Source organism: Oryx dammah, unplaced genomic scaffold (genome assembly GCF_014754425.2).
Source record: "Oryx dammah isolate SB20612 unplaced genomic scaffold, SCBI_Odam_1.1 HiC_scaffold_18, whole genome shotgun sequence".
Taxonomy (NCBI): Eukaryota; Metazoa; Chordata; class Mammalia; order Artiodactyla; family Bovidae; genus Oryx; species Oryx dammah.
This window is the reverse complement of record NW_024070202.1, coordinates 107632366-107656965: the sequence shown is the minus strand read 5'-3', so window position 1 is coordinate 107656965 and position 24600 is coordinate 107632366. Positions and strand designations below refer to the sequence as shown.

The 24600-nt window shown below is 38.9% G+C and overlaps 1 long non-coding RNA gene across 1 annotated transcript; it reads right to left on the bottom strand.

Annotated features, from left to right (window-relative positions):
• Positions 1-8696: 8696 nt before the first annotated feature.
• LOC120877732 lies at positions 8697-24186 on the bottom strand. The gene is made up of 3 exons (XR_005724383.1): positions 24106-24186; positions 12632-12634; positions 8697-8708 (listed from the first exon to the last, which is right to left on the bottom strand). It is a non-coding gene; the product is annotated as an uncharacterized LOC120877732 (long non-coding RNA).
• Positions 24187-24600: the final 414 nt, after the last annotated feature.

The window sequence follows — 24600 nt, the reverse complement described above, 5'->3', positions numbered from 1 at the left end:
CTGGTAAGAATCTGCCTGCAATGCAGGAGACCCTGTTTCAATTCCTGAGTTGGGAAGATCCCCTGGAGAAGAGATAGGCTACCCACTCCAGTATTCATGGGCTTTCCTGGTGGCTCAGATGGTAAAGAATCTGCCTGCAATGTGGGAAACCTGAGATCTGGATTCAACCCCTGGCTTGGGAAGATCCCCTGGAGGAGGGCATGGCAACCCACTCAGTATTGTTGTCTGAAGAATCCCCATGGACAGAGGTCCCTGGCGGGCTACAGGCCATGGGGTCACAAAGAATCAGACACGACTGAGTGACTAAGCACAGCACAGCACACACTGTTGATTCAATTAATAACTGATATTTTAACTTTTGATGTTTATCCATTCCTATCTACTTTCAGTAAAGTAAAAGCATTCCATAGTTGTTATAAGTGTACATCCAATTTACATAATCCTAAATTTGCCAGGCTATTTAGTTATCAAATGCCTGGCACTTTATTTTCACCTGGAGAACATACCTGCAGGGCGGGAAACACTAGTACCAACTGGGGGAGTGAGGATATAGAAGGGACAGGGCCAACGTACATTAGTTCTTTTTTTAAATGTTGCAAAACAAAAACCCACCATTAAACAAATATCATAACATAGAAACATGCTGTGCTCCAACCTGGAACACCTTCTGCCTTGCCTGGCAAACTTTTAGTTACCTTCTATTTATGCCTCAAAGTTATTCCAGAATAAACTGTTTTATGGCCACCCCAGATATTTCTGTCTATTTTTATTTTATTACTGCCACAACAGTGTGAACTGACTGTATAAAGTACTCTGTTCATCATGAGGTATTTTAAAAAATCAGATACATCTACTACCTAGTTGCATTTTGAGTTTTGCCCAGGAACTGTGTTTTATTCATCTTCGCAGTCCTTCTGGGCAGAGCCGTGACAGACAGGGAGGGGAGAGATTACAAATGAGCAGCTGTAAACATGATGGAAATAAGCAGCCTGAAATATTTTAATGACATACAGACAGAAGACTCTACCCAGTGCTCCGCCCACTCAGGCATAGGCTGAAATGCTAGCTCTAAGACTGGGCTCTCTAAAACTCATCATTGTTGTTGCTCTTGTTGTTGTTCAGTTGCTCAGTAGTGTTTGACTCTTTGCAACCTCATGGGCTGCAGCAAGCCAGGCTTCCCTGTCCTTCACTATCTCCTGGAGTTTGCTCAAACTCATGTCCATTGAGTCAGTGTTGCCATCCAACCATCTCATTCTCTGTCATCCCCTTCTCCTCCTGCCTTCAATCTGTCCCTGCATCAGGGTCTTTTCCAATGAAATGGCTCTTCTCATCAGGTGGCCAAAGTATTGGAGCTTCAGCTTCAGCATCAGCCCTTCCAATGAATATTCAGGGTTGATTTCCTTCAGGATTGACTGGTTTGATCTTGCTGCGCCAGGGACTCTCAAGAGTCTTCTCCAGCACTACAGTTCAAAAGCATCAACTCTTCGGCGCTCAGCCTTCTTTATGGTCCAACTCTCACATCTGTACATGACTACTGAAAACAACTATAGCTTTGACTCTATGACCTTGGTGTGTTAAATGCTGTATGAGGTTAAGAGCTCTAGCCTTGAGTCAGACAGCATGAAATTTACCAGCTCTGAGGCCTTAGGCAACTCACTACTTCTCAAAGCTTATCTCCTCCTTTGTAAGATGGAGGTTAAGGTTATAAAGGAAGCACAATACTTGGGACTCAATAAAGAATAATAGTAGTAGTAGTAGTATCAAATAAGATGAAAATAATGATTATTATCATCCAGCCAAATTTGTAAAATGAAAAAAAACTTTGTTCTGGAAAAATAAATTATCAATCACTAGCCATGCATTATGGTTGTCAGAAACACTAGTGTAAAATTCAGAAATGGAGACTTCCTTGGTGATCCAGTGGTTAAAACTCAGTGCTTCCAATGCAAGGGCCATGACTGGGGAACTAATATCCCGTGTACCATGTGGTGTGGCCAAGAAAATATTTTTTAAAATAAAATTCAGAAATGGAGACAACATAAACCAAGGGTTGTATCTATGTGTCCGAGGGTTGTGGGTATGAGTGTACGTGCACACATGTATGGGTGTGTGATTGACAGAGTGACTTTGAATAAACAGTAATTGCCAGGTTACAGTTTACCACATATACCACAAAAGAATAAATGGCTCTCCTAAATTTTATAGACTGAATTGTGTCCCCGTAAAAATTCATACATAGCAGCCCTAACCCCCAGGGCGACTGTAGTTGGAGATAGGATTCTCAAGGTGATAATTAAAGTTAAATGAGGTCTTAAGAGTGAGGCTTTAATCCAATACAACTGGTAACCTTAGAAGAAGACAAAGAAATACTAGGAGTGCATGTCCACGGCGGGGCGGGAAAAAAACCATGTGATGTCACATGAATAGAAAGCTGTACACAAGCCAAGAAGAGATGTTTCACCAGAAACCAACTCTTCTAGCACTACAACCGATGACAAAATTAATGTCTATCCTTTAGGCTACCCAGACTGCAGTATTTTATGATGGCAGCCATAGTAAACTAACACACTGAAATAAGAGCAACCTTTTGTTTGTCACAAAAATTTCACTCTCTCTAGAAGCAGGGACTCAGGGACCATGTAGTCTGATTCTTAAAAGAAATCCTCAGTGGATTCCACCACTGTTTGTGTGCACACAAGCATTTCTCCGACTCAGGGCCCAGGAGGAAGCCCCAATATCAAAATCCTTCTGAAGGCTTGATGGGGAGCAGATTCTTTTCATCTGTGAAAGAAATTTCTAAGAACACATGATTACCAGGAGTGAAGTCATTATTCCAACTCAAAGATGCCCAACTCGGATGTCTATACCTTTTCTATCAGAACAACAGCACACAACAGCATACAACAGCATCCTCCCAGGTTCCTGAAACTGGCACATAGGAAGTGGCTATAAAGCTTGGTTGGATGCTTGACTGAAAATTAAACAGTATGTTAACTTGTCTTATTCATACCAAGTCGTTAAGTTGCTCGCTCAGTCGTGTCCGACTCTTTGTGACCCCGTGGACTGTAGCCCACCAGACTCCTCCGTCCATGGGATTCTCCAGGCAAGAATACTGGAGTGGGTTGCCATTTCCCTCTCCAGGGGATCTTCCCGACCCAGGGATCAAACCCAGGTCTCCCACATTGCAAGCAGACGCTTTAACCTCTGAGCGACCAGGGAAGCCCTTATTCATACTAGTTGATTATATATATGTGTATATATATATATATATATATATATAGGTTTCCCAGGTGGCTCTAGTGGTAAAGAACCCTCCTAAGAGACGTGGGTTCAATCCCTGGGTCGGGAAGATCCCCAGAGAAGGAAATGGCAACCCACTCCAGTATTCTTGCCTGGGAAATCCCACAGACAGAGGATGCTTGCAGGGTATAGTCCACGGGGTCAGAGTCCGGGGCATAACTGAAGTGACTTAGCACGTACGCATGCATACACACTCACACAAACGCCTGCGCAGGGCTTCCCAGGTGGTGCAGTGGTAAAGAATCCGCCTGCCAATGCAGGAGATGCAAGAGACTTGGGTTCAATCCCTGGGTCCGGAAGATCCCCTAGAGGGAGAAACGGCAACCACTCCAGCAATTTTGCCTGGAGAATCCCATGGACAGAGAAGCCTGGCAGGCTACAGTCCATGGGGTCACAAACAGTCAGACACAACTGAGTGTACAATGCATACATGTATGTATGTATAAACTTTAGTTTGGGGTACTTGATTTTGGAAAGAAAACTGGAAAAAAAAATGACTAGAAGATAAATTTGCATAAAGTAGCTGAAAGATCCAATTATCAGGAGCCTGCACCGAGGTGTTTAAATTTACTAATGAAATCTTCATTGTTACCTTCCTCATGCTGGATTCAAATACACAGATGTACTTTTTATTTTTATCTCCTTTTTTTAGGAGGATCAGTTTTTATGTTCTCCCTTACACTTAGAAAAAGCATCTGTCTGGGATTTCTCAGGTTCCCAAGGCTACAGCCAGAGCACAGAATTAGCTGATGTTCAGAGGGGGCTGCCATGTGCTTGCACCTCCTGCCCCAAGCTATTCAGGCTGCTGCCGACCGCGCTGACAGTGCAGGTAAAAAGAGCAGGCAGTCTCAGATTCTGCTTCAGTCGAGATACAGAGGGAAAAAGAAAGAAAGAAGATCTGACCCACCTGCCTATTTCCTTCTCTTAAAAACACAGAAAACTCACTTTTTTCCAAAGCTTTGAGTTGGAATACTGGGGGATGCAAGCCATTATCATCTTCAGATTGTTCTAGTACTTTACATTGATTAATTTACATACTTTACATGATTAATGAGCTGTTTTCTTTACCTGTTTACATAGCAACTAAATAAACCTGTTTAACATTTCATTCTGCATAGTCACAGATCATGTATACTTGAGATGGACATTTTTTTTTTCATTTTCCTAAAAGTTTAATGGTGAAACAAACAAAAACATCTCTGTGTCAGCCATGCACCATTCTCTAATTTTCATTTCCTGAATATTTGAGGAGAGAGGATGGAAGAGAGAATGATGATGACATCTGATATTACTTCTGTAATGGGTTTTACATAGCTTTATTCTGTCCTTAAAAAAAAAAAGATACCTGGTTTTTCACAATTTCTATTTTACGTATTTGCTTTCTATAGTTTCTGATAGCTAGTTCCAAACTCAGAATGCTTCCCCTTCTATCCCAGCTCCTCCTAGACACTTTTTAAAAATGAGAATAGAGGTGGTAGTTTGGGGGGTGTGTGTGTGTTAATCACTCAGTTGTGCCTGACACTTTGCTATGCCATGGACTGTAGCCTGCCAGGCTCCTGCACTCATGGAATTCTCCAGGCAAGAATACTGGAGTGGGTAGTCTTTCCCTTATCCAGGGGATCTTTCCGACCCAGGGATCAAACCCAACGTTCCGCACTGTAGGCAGATTCTTCACCGACTGAGCCACCGGAGAAGCCCAGTTTGGGATATGGTACAATAATTTAATTCTTTTGAATGTATCACCAAGTTAGTAAATTTTGAGGTTCTAGAAATTTTGAAGTTCAAGGTTTCAGGCTTGTCTATAGAAGGAAAATTTTCTGAATACTGCAAATAGAATTATATATCTGCTTAAAAATTTGATAAAGAATATTTTTCAAAGATTAAAGTTAAATCCTAAGACTTAATTAGGAGAGAGGGGAGGACCAATAAACACTTTTCAAGGTAATTACAACGAAATACCAAAATAAGATATTGAAACTAAAACCATTTTTGGTAAGCAAATGTTGTAATATGAAAAAAAAAAAAGTGCTTCAAGAGACTCAAATGAGAAAAGCAGAATTTGAAACTAAAAGTTAATACCTGGAAAAGAGTCATGATTACCTACATATCACGTTGGCAGATATTTGCACATGAAAAAGTTAGAAGAATAAAATGACGTTGAGAAGCTAATGCATAACCTTAAAAGTGATCTAATTTTTCATTCTCAGTCTTCATACTAAGAAATAATGACCAGCTGGATATTACAAAGTGAATAGTAAGTAGTAAGCTAACTCAGGGCTTCCCTGGTGGCTCAGACAGTAAAAAATGCGGAAGACAAACAATGTGGAAGACCTGGGTTCAGTCCCTGGGTTGGGAAGATCCCCTGGAGGAGGACATGGAAATCCACTCCAGTATTCTGGTCTGGAGAATCCCCATGGACAGAGGAGCCTGGAGGGCTACAGTCCATGGGCTCACAAAGAACTGGACCCAACTGAAGCGACTAAGCAGCAGCAGCAGCAGCAAGCTAACTCGAATTAGCCAGCAATTTTCTCCCTGGAAAGCAAGTGTGTGCTAGAAAGTAAAACGTGCTTCAGTAAGTGCACCTGTAAGAAACAGAGAAGCAAAGATATATAAATGTCTGAGATATAGGGTTTATATTCAAATTTTCTTTTCTCATTCTTTCCTTTCACATTTTGATTCAGAAACCAAATATGTTCAATCTAGATACACAAGGATTAAGTGACTGCTGTAAGCTGAATTAACACATGTTTGGGTAGGTTGGTTACGTATTAGGGAACTGAGAATGAGGATGGCCATATCTAAAAAGGTAAGGGAAAGATACAAACGAGAAGAACAGACTCATAACTATGGTGACTGTTGCCCTCTCTTCTCCCTACACAGTATCTTCAAGCAGATAAACATTTCTTGCTTTTGTTTTTTTTTTAAATAAAGAGTATGTCATAAATTATTAGAACTATTGAATGAGTTCAGTGAGGTTGCAGGATACAAGATCAATATTAAAAAAATCAATTGTGTTACTACACTCTTGCAGTGAACAATTTAAAAATGAAATTAAGAGAGCAATTTCATTTACGGTAACATCAAAAAGAATAAAATAGTAATAAATTTAACAAAAGAAGTGCTAAACATACTCTGAAAACTACAAAATATTATTGAAATTAAAGAAGATGGAAAATATAAACACTCCCCAAACTGATCTATGTAATCCTTATTAGAATCTCAGCTTTTTTCTAGAAATTGGCAAACTGAGTCTATACACCTGTGGAATTACAAGAGACACAGATTGCCAAAACAAACACACTTTCCAATTGCAAAACTTACAAAATAACAGTAATCAAGATATGCGGACCAATTAAATACACTTGAATGTCCAGAAATAAAGTCATATGTCTATGGTCAACTGATTTTCATCAAGAGTGCTCAGACTATTTAATGAGAAAAGAATAGTCTTCTCAACAAAGGATGCTGTGTAATTGCATGCAAAAAAATAAAGAGAGAGAGAAAGAAAGTAATTTAATTCTTACCCCACACAATACACAAAATATTAATTCAGGATATATCAAAGACTTAAATGTAAGTGCTCAAACTATAAAACTATAAGACCACACAGGGGTAAATCTTCATGACCTTAAATTTGGCAAAGGAATTTTAAATATGACACCACAAAATGAGCAACACTAGGTAAAAATAGATAATTTGTTTGTGTGTCAGAGGATACCATGAAAAAAAGTAATATTACACAGTGGGAGAAAAAAACTGTGTTGCAAGGTAATCATATCCATAATATGAAAAGACCTTGCAGCTCAACAACAAAAAGACAAGCAAGCCAATTTTTAAAACAGGAAAAGATGTTGAATAGGCATTTCTTCAAGAAAAACATACAAATGGCAAACAAGAGCATAAAAAGATGCTGAAAACCTTTAGTTATCAAGAAACTGCAAATCAAAACCACAATGAGATACCAATCCATATCCACAAGCATATAGTGAAGTGAAGTGAAGTCGCTCGGTCGTGTCCGACTCTTTGCGACCCGTGGACTATAGCCTACCAAGCTCCTCCATCCATGGGATTCTCCAGGCAAGAATACTGGAGTGGGTTGCCATTTCCTTCTTCAGGGGATCTTCCTGACCCAGGGATCGAACCAGGTCTCCCACATTGCAGGCAGACACTTTAACCTCTGCACCACTGTGTCTCTTTTGTGTCTCTTTTGCTGTCTCTCATACAGGGTTATCATTACCATCTTTCTAAATTCCATATATATGCGTTGGTATACTGTATTGGTGTTTTTCTTTCTGGCTTACTTCACTCTGTATAATCGGCTCCAGTTTCATCCACCTCATTAGAACTGATTCACATGTATTCTTTTTAATGGCTGAGTAATATTCCATTGTGTATATGTACCACAGCTTTCTTATCCATTCATCTGCTGATGGACATCTAGGTTGCTTCCATGTCCTGGCTATTATAAACAGTGCTGCAATGAACATTGGGGTACACGTGTCTCTTTCAATTCTGGTTTCCTCAGTGTGTATGCCCAGCAGTGGAATTGCTGGGTCATAAGGCAGTTCTATTTCCAGTTTTTTAAGGAATCTCCACACTGTTCTCCATAGTGGCTGTACTAGTTTGCATTCCCATCAACAGTGTAAGAGGGTTCCCTTTTCTCCTCACCCTCTCCAGCATTTGTTGCTTGTAGACTTTTGGATCGCAGCCATTCTGACTGATGTCAATGGTATATTCTACTAGATTATAAATTTATTTCTAGTAACATGAAAGATTTTCTGCCTGTAGCTCACAGCCTAATGATGGAGATAACAATAAAACGATTACTCTATTTACCCATCTATAAGCATTTGATTCTTGGTATTAAAAAAAATAATGTTTCTCTTCAACTAACTTTTGTAACATTTTCTCTTCATCTCACACCTTTTCCTAGATAGCATCTTTGACTTTTCTGAGTTAGTCACCTTTGCATTCACTTCCTTTCTTCTTTCTACATGCTTCATAACATTTAATGACAATTTTAGTTTTTGTACCATCATATTTTCTCTTTGGTTCACTAATTAGGAACAAAGCAAATATTCCCCTGTAGGTCACAAACACAGTGTGGGTTCATATTGCATTGCTAAGTATAATAACGTTTTGAGATTGAACCTGGTTCTCCAGGATCCACCAGTCATCACCTTCCAGGGGTATTATTAATGCCAGCACAGTGCTAACTTCTCTGGGAAAAATCCTTGCAGTAAAACTAATAAACATCATTAGTTAGTGAGCTGGGTGAATGAGCAGTCTGACTATATTAAGGTTTGAAATGTAAAACGTTAGCAGCAACCAGCCACTTTGCAATAAAGAGACTAACAACAGAAATACCCAAGTGATTTATTTAAATTTTTCTACCTGTAGACCTTCAACTTGGTCCTGAATCTCTTTATTTGCTTATACTGTTGTTACAGTAATGATGTGATTAAATATGCCAGTTCTTGTTTCTGGAGGATAGATTAAGTCTACATTTTATGGCAAGATTTCTATTCAGCCATGTACCTAAACTGGACTCACACTAATATGGTACATAAACCATATTAAAACTTGTGAATCTACTTGTAAATGAAAAGAGAGGGAACATGCCAAATTAATTCCTAATTTTTCTGTAGCTTTTAGATAAGTTTGGTGATTCACTACTGAGCTCATAACCTCATCCATCTATGTAATATGTCTAATAAAACATGTTTAATAGTATGTTTACTTAAGAGGCCTTCAAACTGCTACTTACGAAGTGATAGAATGATATCTTATATTTGAGTACCTTAAAATTTGAGAATCATGCTCATTACCTGCAATGGAATGGTCCATTGGTAGAGCTCCAATAGCAGACACAGAGATGACAAGCTATTTAGTGAGCAATTGACTGGGTATCTCATTACCTTTACTCCAAACACAGACATTGTAAGTTCATTCTTTTAACTTTAATAAGGTTGCTTTTGAAGCTCTTTATTTCTGAGATTTAAATGGGAACTCTGTCATGTGTCAGCCTACAATGAAACCTTAAATGGTCAGACCAATAAAGTACATGCAATGTGCTAAAGTCTTCATCTGCTACAGAGGATGACTTAGAATGCACCCTTTCACTTAAGTGAGGCTATTTATAGCCGGAGTGAAAATGAAAACTTAAGCAAGAATAGGTTTTTATATCCTCTGAGCACTGATGTTTCCTCATCCTTTTAGGTTAGCAAATCACATCTCCCTCTAAGGCTGACCTATATAATTCTCAGCCCAGAAAGTTATTCTAAACAGAATAATTTAAAAATCCATGAAGTGTATACATTAAAATTTTAGTTACAAAGAACTCTAATGTTCCTAACTGAGCCAAGAAAATATTAGACAAACAATTCTGTATGGCCAAAAAGCCAAGAATTTGATTCCTTTTGCAGAAAGAAAAACTGCATATAAATAATACTGTAAACGACAAGAAATGCATTTAAACTTGGTTTACTTGAATTCTTGATTAAATGGCCTAATTTATGCACATGAAACGTCCAAGGGATTTTACTAGAATTTCAATGAGCACAAGAAAACCTAATATGAAGAAAGTTATATTATTGGCATCCAATAGATCAAAAGATATTTGCAAATACTTTTCCTCCCACTTCTGTGGCCTTCCCTCTGTTTTCTTCATTCTTCCTTTATTTTTGAAATATTTTCATTGGAGTATCAGTTAGGTTCAGCCTCTCAGTCATGTCTGACTCTTTGCCACCCCATGGACTGCAGAACACAAGGCTTCCCTATCCATCACCAACTCCTGGAGCTTGCTCAAACTCATGTCCAACAAGTATGTGATGCCATCCAATCAACTCATCCTCTGTCGTCCCCTTTTCCTGCCTTCAATCTTGCCCAGCATCGGGGTCCTTTCCAATTTGTCAGTTCTTTGCATCAGGTGGTTCAAGTTATTGGAGTTTCAGCTCCAGCACCAGGCCTTCCAATGAATACTAAGGATTGATTTCCTTTAGGATGGACTGGTTGGATCTCCTTGCAGTCCAAGGGATTCTCAAGAGTCTTCTCCTATACCACAGTTCAAAATCATCAATTTTTCGGTGCTCAGCTTTCTTTACAGTCCAACTCTCACATCCATACGTGACTACTAGAAAACCATAGCTTTGACTAGACTGACCTCTGTTGGCAAAGCAATGTCTCTGCTTTTTAATATGCTGTCTAGGTTTGTCATAGTTTTCTTCCAAGGAGCAAGCGTCTTTTGTGATTTTGGAGCCCCCCAAAATAAAGTCTCTCACTGTTTCCACAGTTTCCCCATCTATTTGCGATGAAGTGATGGGACTAGAGGCCATGATCTCAGTTTTCCGAATGTTGAGCTTTAAGCCAACTTTTTCCCTCTCCTCTTTCACTTTCATCAAGAGACTCTTTAGTTCTTCTTCACTTTCTGCCATAAGGATGGTGTCATCTGCATATCTGAGGTTATTGGTATTTCTCCCAGCAATCTTGATTCCAGCTTGTGCTTCATCCAGCCTGGCTTTTCGTATGATATACTCTCCATATAAGTTAAATAAGCAGGGTGACAATACACAGCCTTGACATTCCTTTCCCAATTTGGAACCAGTCCGTTGTTTCATGTCCAGTTCTAACTGTTGCTTCCTGACCTGCATACACATTTCTCAGGAGGCAGGTCAGGTGGTCTGGTATTCCCATCTCTTTAAGAATATTTCACAGTGTGTTGTGATCCACATAGTCAAAGGCTTTGGTATAGTAAATAAAGCAGAAGTAAATTTTTTCTGGAGCTCTCTTGCTTTTTCAAAGATCCACTGGATGTTGGCAATTTGATCTCTGGTTCCTCTGCCTTTTCTAAATCCAGCTTGAACAGCTCCATGCAGGTACTGTTGAAGCCTGGGTTGGAAAATTTTGAGCATTACCTTGCTAGCATGTGAGATGAGTGCAACTGTGCAGTAGTTTGAGCATCTTTTAGCATTGTCTTTCTTTGGGATTGGAATGAAAACTGACCTTTTCCATTCCTGTGGCCATTGCTGAGTTTTCCAGATTTGCTAGCATATTGAGTGCAGCACTTTTCACAGCATCATCTTTTAGGATTTGAAATAACTCTACTGGAATTCCATCACCTCCACTAGCTTTGTTTGTAGTGATGCTTCCTAAGGTCCACTTGACTTCACATTCCAGGACGTCTGGCTCTAGGTGAGTGATCACACCATCATGATTATCTGGGTCGTGAAGATCGTTTTTTGTACAGTTCTTCTGTGTGTTCTTGCTGCCTCTTCTTAATATTGTCTGCTTCTGTTAAGTCCATACCATTTCTGTCCTTTATCGAGCCCATCTTTGCATGAAATGTTCCCTTGGTATCTCTAATTTTCTTGAAAAGCTCTAGTCTTTCCCACTCTATTATTTTCCTCTATTTCATTGCATTGATCCCTGAGGAAGGCTTTCTTATCTCTCCTTGCTATTCTTTGGAACTCTGCATTCAAATAGGTATATCTTTCCTTTTTCCTTTGCCTTTAGCTTCTCTTTTCATAGTTGTTTGTAAGACCTCCTCAGACAACCATTTTGCCTTTTTGCATTTCTTTTTCTTGGGGATGGTCTTGATCATAGCCTCCTGTACAATGTCACGAACCTCTGTCCACAGTTCTTCAGGCACTCTGTCTATCAGATCTAATTCCTTAAATCTATTTCTCACTTTCACTGTATAATCATAAGGGATGTGATTTAGGTCATACCTGGATGGTCTAATGGTTTTCCCCACTTTCTTCAATTTAAATCTGAATTTGGCAATAAGGAGTTCATGATTTGAGCCACAGTCAGCTCCTTGTCTTATTTTTGCTGACTGTATAGAGCTTCTCCATCTTTGGCTGCAAAGAATGTAACCAATCTGATTTTGGTATTGACCATCTAGTGATGTCCATGTGTAGAGTCTTCTCTTGTGTTGTTGGAAGAGGATATTTGCTATGACCAGTACATTCTCTTGGCAAAACTCTTTGGCCTGCTTCATTCTGTACTTACTCCAAGGCCAAATTTGACTGTTATTCCAGGTATCTCTTGACTTCCTATTTTTGCATTCCAGTCCCCTATGATGAAAATGACATCTTTTTGGGGTGTTAGTTCTAGAAGTTCTTGTAGGTCTTCATAGAACCATTCAACTCCAGCATCTTCAGTATTACTGGTTGGGGCATAGACTTGGATTACTGTAATATTGAATGGTTTGCCTTGGAAATGAACAGAGATGATTCTGTTCATACATACACACACACACACACACACCCCTCTCTCTGATTAAAGCAAATTATATTGTTATTCCAAAGAGATGTTGGTTAGAATAAGTGACTATCTAATTGGTGAAATGTAAAGAAAATAGTGTTTTGGTACTTTTTATCACTCTGAGAAACCCCTGCTCTCTCCATTTATCCCAAGTAAACTGCCAGGGGGTAAAATACACAGAGCTATTCACATTGCTTAGTAATGCAGAGTCACACACTGTTTGCAAATAGCTCTGCACCTTGCAGGAATTAATGCCTTTAACTCCAGAACCTAACATGAGATAGCTTCTACCTCTCCAGCAGGAAGTTATCCTCAAGGTCACAGAGTAATATGCCTCTTTCTTTCAAATGCCAATATTCAAATCAAATTTCATCTCTGTTTGCACTGAGCAGGATCAAACAAAATCTTGGCTTACATAATGATGCATGCACACAGCACCTGAAAATTTCTCCTTTGTAGGGATGTGATAAATGAGAATGCATCTGGAACCTGGTTGCTAGAGGTAAAGGCTAAGTGTGAATTTGAACTAGATCCAAAGCCTGATGGTTATTTGGACATTAAAACTGTCAAATGATCCTACAAAATATGCCTGGTGCTTGTTTCACTGGGCCAATTGGCCTTCTAAGTGTATTGACGTCCAAGTTTCATCCCACACTCTGAGACTCTACTTGGAGAGACAAGAGACATGAAATTGTTGACATAAGAGAATATAATGTTGGTAATAGTGGTAGTAATGTTAGTCACTCAGTCGTGTCCAACTCTGTGACTCCACAAACTATAGCCCAACAGGCTCCTCTGTCCATGGGGTTCTCCAGGCAAGAATACTGGAGCGGGTTGCTATTCCCTTCTCCAGGGGAGCTTCATGATGCAGGAATCTAACCTGGGCCTCCTGCATTGCAGGCAGATTCTTTACTGTTTGAGCTATAAGGAAGAGCCAAAATATTACATTTGTCTCTTTTATAGCTATGCTTTTTTTTTGAAATGTAGGGCACTTAAGGATGCTGTTCAAGCAATCAAATTTTAGACAGGTTTAACATTTAAATTTTGTTATGTGTTTAAAGCAATTTCACTCTGTGAACTTTCTGTATCTCCATAGATTTATTCTAACTATGGGTTGATTTAATGATGAGCCAAAATAAACTTTTTAATTCTTGTGGTTTTCCAGAATTCAGTTTCTGTGATGTGACAACATCATAGTACTACGTGCTTCCTATGTTCGAAATAGGCATTCTGGGTTCTTTTTTGAAAATATAACTTTTTTCACTAAGTAGTTATAAGCATGTGAACAATTGTTAATGAAGTTTTCATTGGAAAGGAAGGTAAGAATAGAGTGAAATAGTCACTTTTAGCTTTTCTATTCAGAATATGCGGTGAACTATGATAGAAGAGAAACTATATTCTATTATGTTTTCTGGGAATTTTCTTGGCCTTTCTTGGCCTCAGATTCTCCACTCATAAAATGGATATAAAAATGTCATATTTTATCAAACCTAGGACACCACTGATTGTAACATACAGCATTGTTTTATGTACCACTAAGGGAAACAGAACACTACTTTAACTATAATATACTTTCTTATCCCTTAGAATTTTGTTTTATATTTATCAGAAAATCTGTTTTAGTTGTTTTATTTAGACATATTTAATCATTTGTTGCACATTTGTCTGTATTATTTTCTGTGTGCACAATAATTCTCAATACAGTTTTTTTTTAAAAAGCTATAACCAAATTGAATTCACAGGCAATGGTGTTTGGCTGACAATGATTATAACCCTCCATCAATTTTAGATGCTTCTAAGGTTGGAAGTGTCAATATGTGAAGTCTTAAATTCTATGAAGTGTATAATTCTGTTATTATCAATATAAGTAATTATTGTTATCATTGCTATTATTTTATGGTTGTTATTATTATCAAAATCATTTGTAAAGCACAAATGAATATATTCCAACATGAACATCCAAAGATCATCTGCTTCTCATAGAACCATGAGATAAAGTTAATTTTTGAGTATGGAAAAGAAAATAAATTCTTTTTTCAACATAATTTTTTTTTGTGTGTGGAAGCTTCTCTGGCCTCATGTCATCGGTAGCACAATAGCCAATTATTTCACTTTCTCTCTGAGTACCTGGAACTATCAGTCTTCCAGGTACCACGGACAGCAACAGTCTTGCATAAACTTCCCTGTAATTAAATAGGCATGAGTACCTTTTACCAGTATCTGTGAGTCTGACCTATGGGTAAACCTAAGTGTATAAGCCAAGCCATCCTACTTGCTTTCTTTCAACTTCTACCTCCTCCTATGACAGGGAACCTTAAAAAAAATGATAGCTCAATTCTGTCAAGCTTTACAGACTTTAGAGCTTTATATAAATTCCACTGAAGCTACATACTCTAACTTGATGGCCTCATCCTAGCTGAACACTGCACTGAACTGCTTCACAGTCAATAGAAGTATCTTTGGAATTGTTTGGCATGTGCTTCCCCTCTGTGATTTATTTTTGGTGGCTCATAATGCATGGTATACAGTACTGCAGAATTTATTTCTCCAAGTTCAGTAACCTTCCCAGTTCACTCAACCAAATAAGAATAACATGAGACCACATAACATAAAAATAAATTCCTAGGTGTGATCTTTGCAAGCATGAAAAATGTTTATAGCTCATACTTAAACTTCCTTTGTCTATGTCATGAATACAAACCCAGCCTGTTAAAACTCATCACTTTTGCTTTTTCAATAAAAATAAGGATGGATCATTAACAAAACAAAATAAGAAAAGCCAGGGTCTACCGTTGTCAAGAATAGTGTGTGTATTCCTGTTTGTGAGCATCAAATATAAAATTTCTAAAAATCAACATGTTTAAAATTTCATGTGTTTTCCACAATTTGAGATATTCAATGACTTGATACTTACTATATCTTCTCAACTCGTAGCTTCCTAAATTGCTTAAATCTTCCTCTAACTGACCTTGCCACACATCATTCCAAGGGGAGCCCAGAGGCAGCCCCAATATTTTCATCCTGAGATGTGCTCCTATACTGCCCTCTACTGTATCAATAACTTCTACAAAGATGCCAGGATGTATACAGTGCTTTTATTAACCGAAAACCAAAGGAAAACTCTATTCTGGGAAGAAAAAATCACAAAGGTAACATAAAAAGAATAAGTAGTTTTTTTTCATTGTTATACATTACCCCCAAAATTGCTACTTTAAGTCACCATTACTAAAACAACTTTCCAAAATCATGATAAATCATGCTAACTGGAGTTGGCTGTATTTGTAGTGGTAGGAGGAGATTATCTCAGAGTTTTGTATTGTAACTTTTTTGTTCACTCCATGATAAGTAAATGAACTAAAATATGAAGTGTAGTATAAAGTCCATAAACTTTGACCTCTGCTCCCAATCTCGTCTTTCTAAATGTCTCCTTTCTTTACTGAGAAAACAAGTTTGTTTATCCCCACCCCCCACCTTACCAAAAACAAAATGGAATTGAAGATCAATTAATTGCAGTTGTTTACAGTTGGATCTAGGACAAACCTAGACAGCATGTCAAAAGCAGAGACATTACTTTGCCAAAAAAGGTCTGTCTAGTCAAAGCTATGGTTTTCTCAGTAGTCATGTATGGATATGAGACTTGGACCATAAAGAAGAAAGCTGAGCACCAAAGAATTGATGCTTTTGAACTGTGGTGTTGGAGGAGACTCTTGAGAGTCCCTTGGATTGCAAGATCAAACCAGTCAATCCTAAAGAAAATCAATCCTTAATATTCATTGAAAGGACTGATGCGGAAGCTGAAACTCCAATTACCTTGACCACCTGATGTGAAGAACTGACTCATTGGAAAGGACCCCAGTGCTGGGAAAGATTGAAGGCAGGAGGAGAAGCGGATGACAGAGGATGAAATGGTTGGATGGCATCACTGACTCAAAGGACATGAGTTTGAGCATGCTCTGGGGGTTGGTGATGGACAGGGAAGCCTGGCATGCTGTAGTCCATGGGGCTGTAAAGTCAGTGGGGACATGACTGAGCGACTGAACTGAACTGAACTGATAGTTGGATCAATTTCACTTTATCAAATGTTCATTCCAATTAAAGCTCATAATATTGTATTTCTTTCTTCTTGTTCTTGTTTCCATTCTTCCTTCAGCAGATAGTTTTGGGGCATATTCTATGTCTCAAGTATGTCTTGTTAAGAGCTGGAACAAGACTGGTTTCTGTCTTCATGGAACTTATACTCTATGAAGAGATACAAACATTTACCAAAATCTACAGGAATAAATATTTAATTATTTTCAAGAACAATGTTACAAGCACAGCAAATAGTATGTGCAAAGGACTCTAGTTAGAAGGGAACTTGGTGTACTCGAGGACCTTAAAAGTCAGTGTGCTAAATAAATGTATTACATGAGGCTACAGCACAATGAGCTGGGTCATGTTAAGGGTTTTGGCCTATCTTCTAAGAATATTTGAAGACTATTTGGTCATTTTAGGTGGAAGAATGACATGCTCAGAACTGTGTTTAAGAGAGATCACTATGCCATCTGTATGAGGAGAGCCAGGACAAGACTGAATGTAGATTTCTCTCAGGGGATGTTGCCTGAGTGAAATATGATGGACCCTGAAATAAGAAGGAGAGAGTGAACCTCCTGGAGAAATTTTTAGAAGATTTGATGGAAGGACTTCATGTATGGTTGTATGAGGGATTGTAAGGGAGAGGTTAGGAGTTGGACATAAGGAAAGAGTAGTTCTGAAGGGAGAAGGCGTGTTATTTCATCATGAGATGTGTTAAGTTTTCTCTGTAACTCAAAGCAAAACTGTCCCTTCCTTAGCCCTCTCCCCTGCTCACACATTACACATGCATATACATAGAAATCCCAGCATCTCAAAGGAATTTCAGGCACATTTCAGCTATATGTCAGGTAACTGATAGAGAAGACACATCTTCTCTTTACATACATATTGAAATGTTGAGTAGATTTAAATATATATGTGTGTAAATGTTTATACATACACCTTTGTTTTTTGTACATATGCATATGTGCATTTAAGGCATTTGTGTGTATAAATATGTGTATACACACAAACATACGTATATGTGTGCTGACTCAGTTGCTAATAGGGATTCAGACCCTCATATAGATCTTACAGTGGGAGACTAGTACACCATAGAACATTTGAGGCAAAAGGCATAGGTTTGGGATTTATATGACAGGACTACCAGAAACAAAACCTTGCATAATGCCATTTTATTCATAAACTCAGCCAGCAAAACAACAAGGAAGCTTCCTTGTACTTTATTCAGTGCCTTGGATGGAAAGGAAATTTAAAAAAAAATCAGCTGTGAATGAACTAATGAGAATTATATTTCTGCTACTCATATTTATAAAAACTGTAAACTGAAATTTAAAATAAAACCTAATTCAGAAATGTTGAAATCCAAAAGATGCAGTCATAAGCAAACAAAACTGCTGTTTACATGTGATCGAGAATTCTGTCTCCACATAAGGAAACAGGTAACAATGTGAAAGTGTCCATAGATACAGCCACCAAGAGAATTAAGACCTAAACACTGAAGATGATATAACAATCTGAAAAGGATTATAAAATAAACATTAAATGATTAAAGGAGTAAAAGTAAGAATAGACACTATAGTAATATGCTGCTGCTAAGTCGCTTCAGTCGTGTCTGACTCTGTGCGACCCAATAGACAGCAGCCCATGAGGCTCCCCCCGTTCCTGGGATTCTCCAGGCAAGAACCCTGGACTAGATTGCCATTTCCTTCTCCAATGCATGAAAGTGAAAGTGAAATTGAAGTTGCGTCCGACTCTTAGCGACCCCATGGACTGTGGCCCACCAGGCTCCTCCATCCATGGGATTTTCCAGGCAAGAGTGCTGGAGTTGGGTGCCATTGCCTTCTCCGATAATAATATAAAACACCACAAATAAAAAATCTGACAGATTTAAAAATATTAATAACTTGAAAAACTAATTCTGAAAGTATCAAGTAATTAAGTGGGAAATATATTCAGAATAAGCTTATGTAACAGAGAAAAATAAAATTAAAGGGAGAACTGCTGAAACATCCTAACAAAAAATGAGAGGTTTTTCATCTGGAGCTATTTAACTGAAAAAAGAACCAAGGAATAATTGAATTTTGAAGTGAGATGTCCAAAAGAAAGATTTTAGAAATAATAACTATTATGGGGAATGCTAATGAAATCAATCATGCGTGCTATTTATATTACAAGGTCCAGCAGTCAAAACTTCTCATAACAAGCACAGAGCTTCCAACAAACTTTTTGGGCTTTAAGTTTCAGTCTTCAACTTAATGAAAAGATGTTACTCTCATATAGAAGAATCTTGTACAGGACCTACCTTCTTGCATAAACAACTAAAACTGGATAAAATGTGAAACAGACAGAGCAGAACTGTGATGCTTAAGAAAAGAGAAACAAAAAGATGAGCCCTGTGATGCAAAAGTAGGAAGTCAAGAAACACCTGGAGTAACAGGCAAATTTGGCCTTGGAGTACAGAATGAAGTAGGGCAAAGGCTAATAGAGTTTTGCCAAGAGAACGCACTGGTCATAGTAAACATTCACTTCCAACAACACAAGAGAAGACTCTACACATGGACATCACCAGATGGTCAACATCAAAATCAGATTAATTATATTCTTTGCAGCCAAAGATGGAGAAGCTTTACACAGTCATCAAAAACAAGACCGGGAGGTGACTGTGGCTCAGATCATGAACTCCTTATTGCCAAATTCAGATTTAAATTGAAGAAAGTGGGGAAAACCACTAGATCATCCAGGTATGACCTAACTGCTCCCTTCTGATTATACAGTGGAAGTGAGAAATAGATTTAAGAGACTAGATCTGATAGAGTGCCTGATGAATGATGGACGGAGGTTTGTGACATTGTACAGGAGACAGGGATCAATACCATTCCCAAGAAAAAGGAATGAAAAAAGGCAAAATGGCTGTCTGAGGAGGCCTTACAAACAGCTGTGAAAAGAATAAAAGTGAAAAGCAAAGGAGGAAAGGAAAGATATACCCATTTGAATGCAGAGTTCCAAAGAATAGCAAGGAGAGATAAGAAAGCCTTCCTCAGTGATCAATCCAATGAAATAGAGGAAAACAACAGAATGGGAGACTAGAGATCTCTTCAAGAAAATTAGAGATACCAAGGGAACATTTCATGCAAAGATGGGCACAATAAAGTACAGAAATGGTATGGACTTAACAGAAACAGATGATATTAAGAAGAGGCGGCAAGAACACACAGAAGAACTGTACAAAAAACGATCTACACGACCCAGATAATCATGATGGTGTGATCACTCACCTAGAGCCAGACATCCTGGAATGTGAAGCCAAGTGGACCTTAGGAACCATCACTACGAACAAAGCTAGTGGAGGTGATGGAATTCCAGTAGAGCTATTTCAAATCCTAAAAGATGATGCTGTGAAAGTGCTGCACTCAATATGTCAGCAAATTTGGAAAACTCAGCAATGGCCACAGGAATGGAAAAGGTCAGTTTTCATTCCATGCCCAAAGAAAGACAATGCCAAAGAATGCTCAAACTACCACACAATTGCACTCATCTCACATGCTAGTAAAGTAATGCTCAAAATTCTCCAAGCCAGGCTTCAGCAATACATGAACCATGAACTTCCAGATATTCAAGCTGGATTTAGAAAAGGCAGAGGAACCAGAGATCAAATTGCAACATCCACTGGATCATGGAAAAAGCAAAAGAGTTCCATAAATATATCTATTTCTGCTTTATTGACTATACCAAAGCCTTTGATTGTGTGGATCACAATAAACTGTGGAAAATTCTGAAAGAGAAGAGAATAGCAGACAACCTGACCTGCCTCTTGAGAAATCTGTATGCAGGTCAGGAAGCAGCAGTTAGAACTGGACATGGAACAGCAGACTGGTTCCAAATCAGGAAAGGAGTACATCAAGGCTGTATATTGTCAGCCTACTTATTTAACTCATATGCAGAGTACATCATGAGAAACGCTGGGCTTAAAGAAGCACAAGTTGGAATCAAGATTGCCGGGAGAAGTATCAATAACCTCAGATATGCAGATGACACCACCCTTATGGCAGAAAGTGAAGAAGAACTAAAGAGCCTCTAGATGAAAGTGAAAGAGGAGAGTGAAAGGTTAGCTTAAAGCTCAACATTCAGAAAACTAAGATCATGTCATCCGGTCCCAACACTTCATGTCAAATAGATGGGGAAACAGTGGCTGATTTTATTTTGGGGGGCTCAAAAATCACTACAGATGGTGATTGCAGCCATGAAATTAAAAGACGCTTTCTCCTTGGAAGGAAAGTTATGACCAACCTAGATAGCATATTCAAAAGCAGAGACATTACTTCGTCAGCAAAGGTCCGTCTAGTCAAGGCTGTGGTTTTTCCAGTAGTCATGTATAGACGTGAGAGTTGGACTATAAAGAAAGTTGAGCACCAAAGAATTGATGCTTTTGAACTGTGGTGTTGGAGAAGACTCTTGAGAGTCCCTTGGACTGCAAGGAAATCCAACCAGTCCATCCTAAAGGAGATCAGTTCTGAGTGTTCATTGGAAGGAGTGATGGTAAAGCTGAAACTCCAATACTTTGGCCACCTGATGAGAAGAGCTGACTCATTGGAAAAGACCCTGATGCCGGGAAAGATTGAGGGCATGAGGAGAAGGGGACGGCAGAGGATGAGATAGTTGGATGGCATCACCGACTCGATAGACATGAGTTTGAGTGAACTCCGGGAGTTGGTGATGGACAGGGAGGCCTGGGGTGCTGCAGCCCATGGGATCACAAAGAGTTGGACGCGACCGAGCAACTGAACTGAACTGAACGGAACAGTGATCATCTCAGTTTTGTATATGGAAGCAACTTCCAGTTTACAGTATAGATAGGGAATAATAAGTAAAATTAAATAACTGGGATGAAAAGACAGATAAAAAATTGAGGAGGCTGAGGATGCTGAGATTTGCAGAGGCTCATACCAGGGAACCATGCAGAAAAAGAGATACAGAAATCTGCACAGAGATCTCTTCAGGTTTTTGACTGAATTCAATTCTGGTCATGTGTCTACAAGTAAAGCCAAAGTATAACATCCATAAAAACAAAACGCTAACAATTCCCATGGTTCACATGGATTGGGAGATATTGGAGTTCCTTTCAGGCAGAGAGGAGAGAACTACTAAATACAGAAGACAGTCACTTGAGACCTCAGAATAGTCATGCCTTAGTACTACAGCTAAACAATCCTAGAGCAAAGGCTGTGGTGTCATTGTTGTTGTTCAGTCCTAAGTCATGTCCCGCTCTTTGTGACTGCATTAACTGTAGCATGCCAGTCTCCTCTGTCCTCCACTATGTCCCACAGTTTGCTCAAATTCATGTTCATTCAGTCAGTGGAGACTTGCCCTAACAAAGCCTGAAGGAAAACCTCAAAAATATAAAACAGATTCTCAATTAACTGTCTGAAAAAAACAGACTTTAAGGTCTTTAAAGGAATATAAAATTCAAACACTAAACTACATAGAAATAATGTCCGGCATCCAACCAAAAATTGCTAGACATGCAAAGAGGCGGAAAGACTTGATCCATACTAGGAAGGAAGAAAAAAGGCAATAAAAAGATCCTGAAATGACAAGGATGATGGAATTAGCAGATAAGGATTCTAAAATAGCTACTATAATTATGCTCAAGGATTTAAAGGAAAATAGAAGACTTTTTAAAATAACAAATGGAATTTCTGGCATTTAAAATTACATTATTTAAAATGAAAAATTCTCAGTGACATCAGCAACATGGTGGCATGCGACATTCCTTGTATTTGTGGCCCCACCAAAAACAAAGCATTGCCATCTATCCATAGACAGAAATGCCTCTGAGGGAGCTGTGTGACCCAGAAGCATATGTCAAAGGACCCAGGAGGAATCTTTCCCACTATTGTCCTGGATAGTAGGCAAACAGATCTCAGTCCTGGCTGTGGACTCTGCAGTTGCCTATGTATCAATTCTAGCCCCTCTCAGCCACAGTCTAAAACACTGTCTTAGACAATCACCCTTGAAAGAAAGACCCTTTGCAGATGTACAGGTTTCCAGGTGAGAAGTTCCAGCATACCACTGGAGGGGGAAAAAAAAAGGTATAAAATTTGGATGCATTTGAGTAGGTAAAAAGAACATCTTGATCTTACCCAACTTATATTTCCCCTAAGGTGGCACAGCTGAAGGTCAAGACAGATCTTCTCAGCTGTGATTTACCCTAGAGGAAAAAAGTAAGCACATGGCTTCCCCAACTGTGTAGGCTGCTGCCAATGGGGCTCATTTCTCTCTTGCTCCACCTAGAGTATAGAATCATGACTACATGACTGAGGTCAGGAAGAGGATGGGAAAGCTGGACTAACATAGGACTAAGAGGGCATTAAAAGGATGCAGATCATACTTACTGTCCACAGACTCCACCTACAAGGCCACCTGCAAGCCACTGCGAACACCTAATACGCAAATCTCCCTAGCTAGCCCACAGGCACCCACAGCACTCCGTGCATGTAACCTGCACACTTCCCAAGCCTGTAGCCAGACCCCTGTGCACACTCCAGATAGTGGCAGAGAGAGTAATCTTTGGCAGATGGCTATGAGCACACAGTGCAGGAGACCTGGGTATGTATGATCCCTGGGTCAGGAAGACCCCCTGGAGAAGGGAATGGCTACCTACTCCAACATTCTTGCTTGAAGAATTCCATGGACAGTGGAGCCTGTACAGTCCATGGGGTCACAGAGTCAGATGTAACTGAGAAACTACCACTTTTCATTATGAGCACACAGAAACTGGATTCAAATCTGCAGGCTGGGGAGAGACCACAGACTTGAGATTGAGCACCACCTTTTGGAATACAAAAGAGGCTGTCAGCACATACCTGGTTTTTTCCAAGATTCATAGAAAGCATACTGCTTTAAAATTTTGCCACAAGAAAGAAGTGTGGAGCAGTTGTACCCATAGAAAGTCTGAGATAGCCTCAGAATCTCATCAAGGCTATGGAAGGTATCTGTCTCCTGAAGGCTGTTAGTAAGGACTGGAGAAGGTGACTGGTAGACAATTAGTAAAGACTGGAGGAGGTGGCTGGAAGACTGCTGGCTTCCAAATGTGAAGACAGCAATACAGACAACTTCTAGGAACATGAAGTATCAAGGTAGCATGACAACACAAAAGGAGCACAATAATCTAGTAAACAAACACAAAGACATGGCAACCTGCAATTTATCCAACAAAGAATGCAAAATAGCTACTTTAAGGTAACTCAATGAATGACAAGAAAACACAGAAAGACAGTTCAATGAAATAAAAAACAAAAATACGAGAAAAGTGAGGAACTTAACAAAAAGAAATCATTAAAAAGTATCAAATAAATTCTGGATGTAAAGAATACAAAAAAAAATGCAGTTTTCACTGCAACTGAGAGTATCAAAATCAGAATAAAAGAAGCAGAAGAAAGAATATGGGAGATAGAAGACAGAAACTTTGAAATTATCCAGTCAGAGGAAATCAAAGAAAAAGAATGAAAAAGAGTGACGAAAGCCTACGTGATCTATGGGATGCTAAACAAAGAACCAATTTGTGAATTATTGGAGTTCCAAGAGAAGAGAGGAAAGAGGCCAGAAAGCTTACTTAAAGAATGAAAAGGTTTCAAATCTACAAAGAAATTTGGATATCCAAATTCATGAAGCTCAAGGTTAACAAACAAAATGAACTTAAAGAGTTCATCTCTAAGACCCAGTATAAAAAACTCAAAACAGAAAGTCAAAGAGAGAATCTTAAAAGAAATGAAAAACAAAGCTTGTAACTTACAGGGAAACCCCCTTACAGTAATCAGATTTCTCAACAGAGATCTCATAGGCCAGGACAGAGTGGGTGATATGTTTAAAGTTCTAAAGGCCAAAACCTGCCGTCCAAGAACACCTTGCCCAGAAAATCTGTCCTTCAGAAACGAAGGCAATGTAAAGACTTCACAGTGA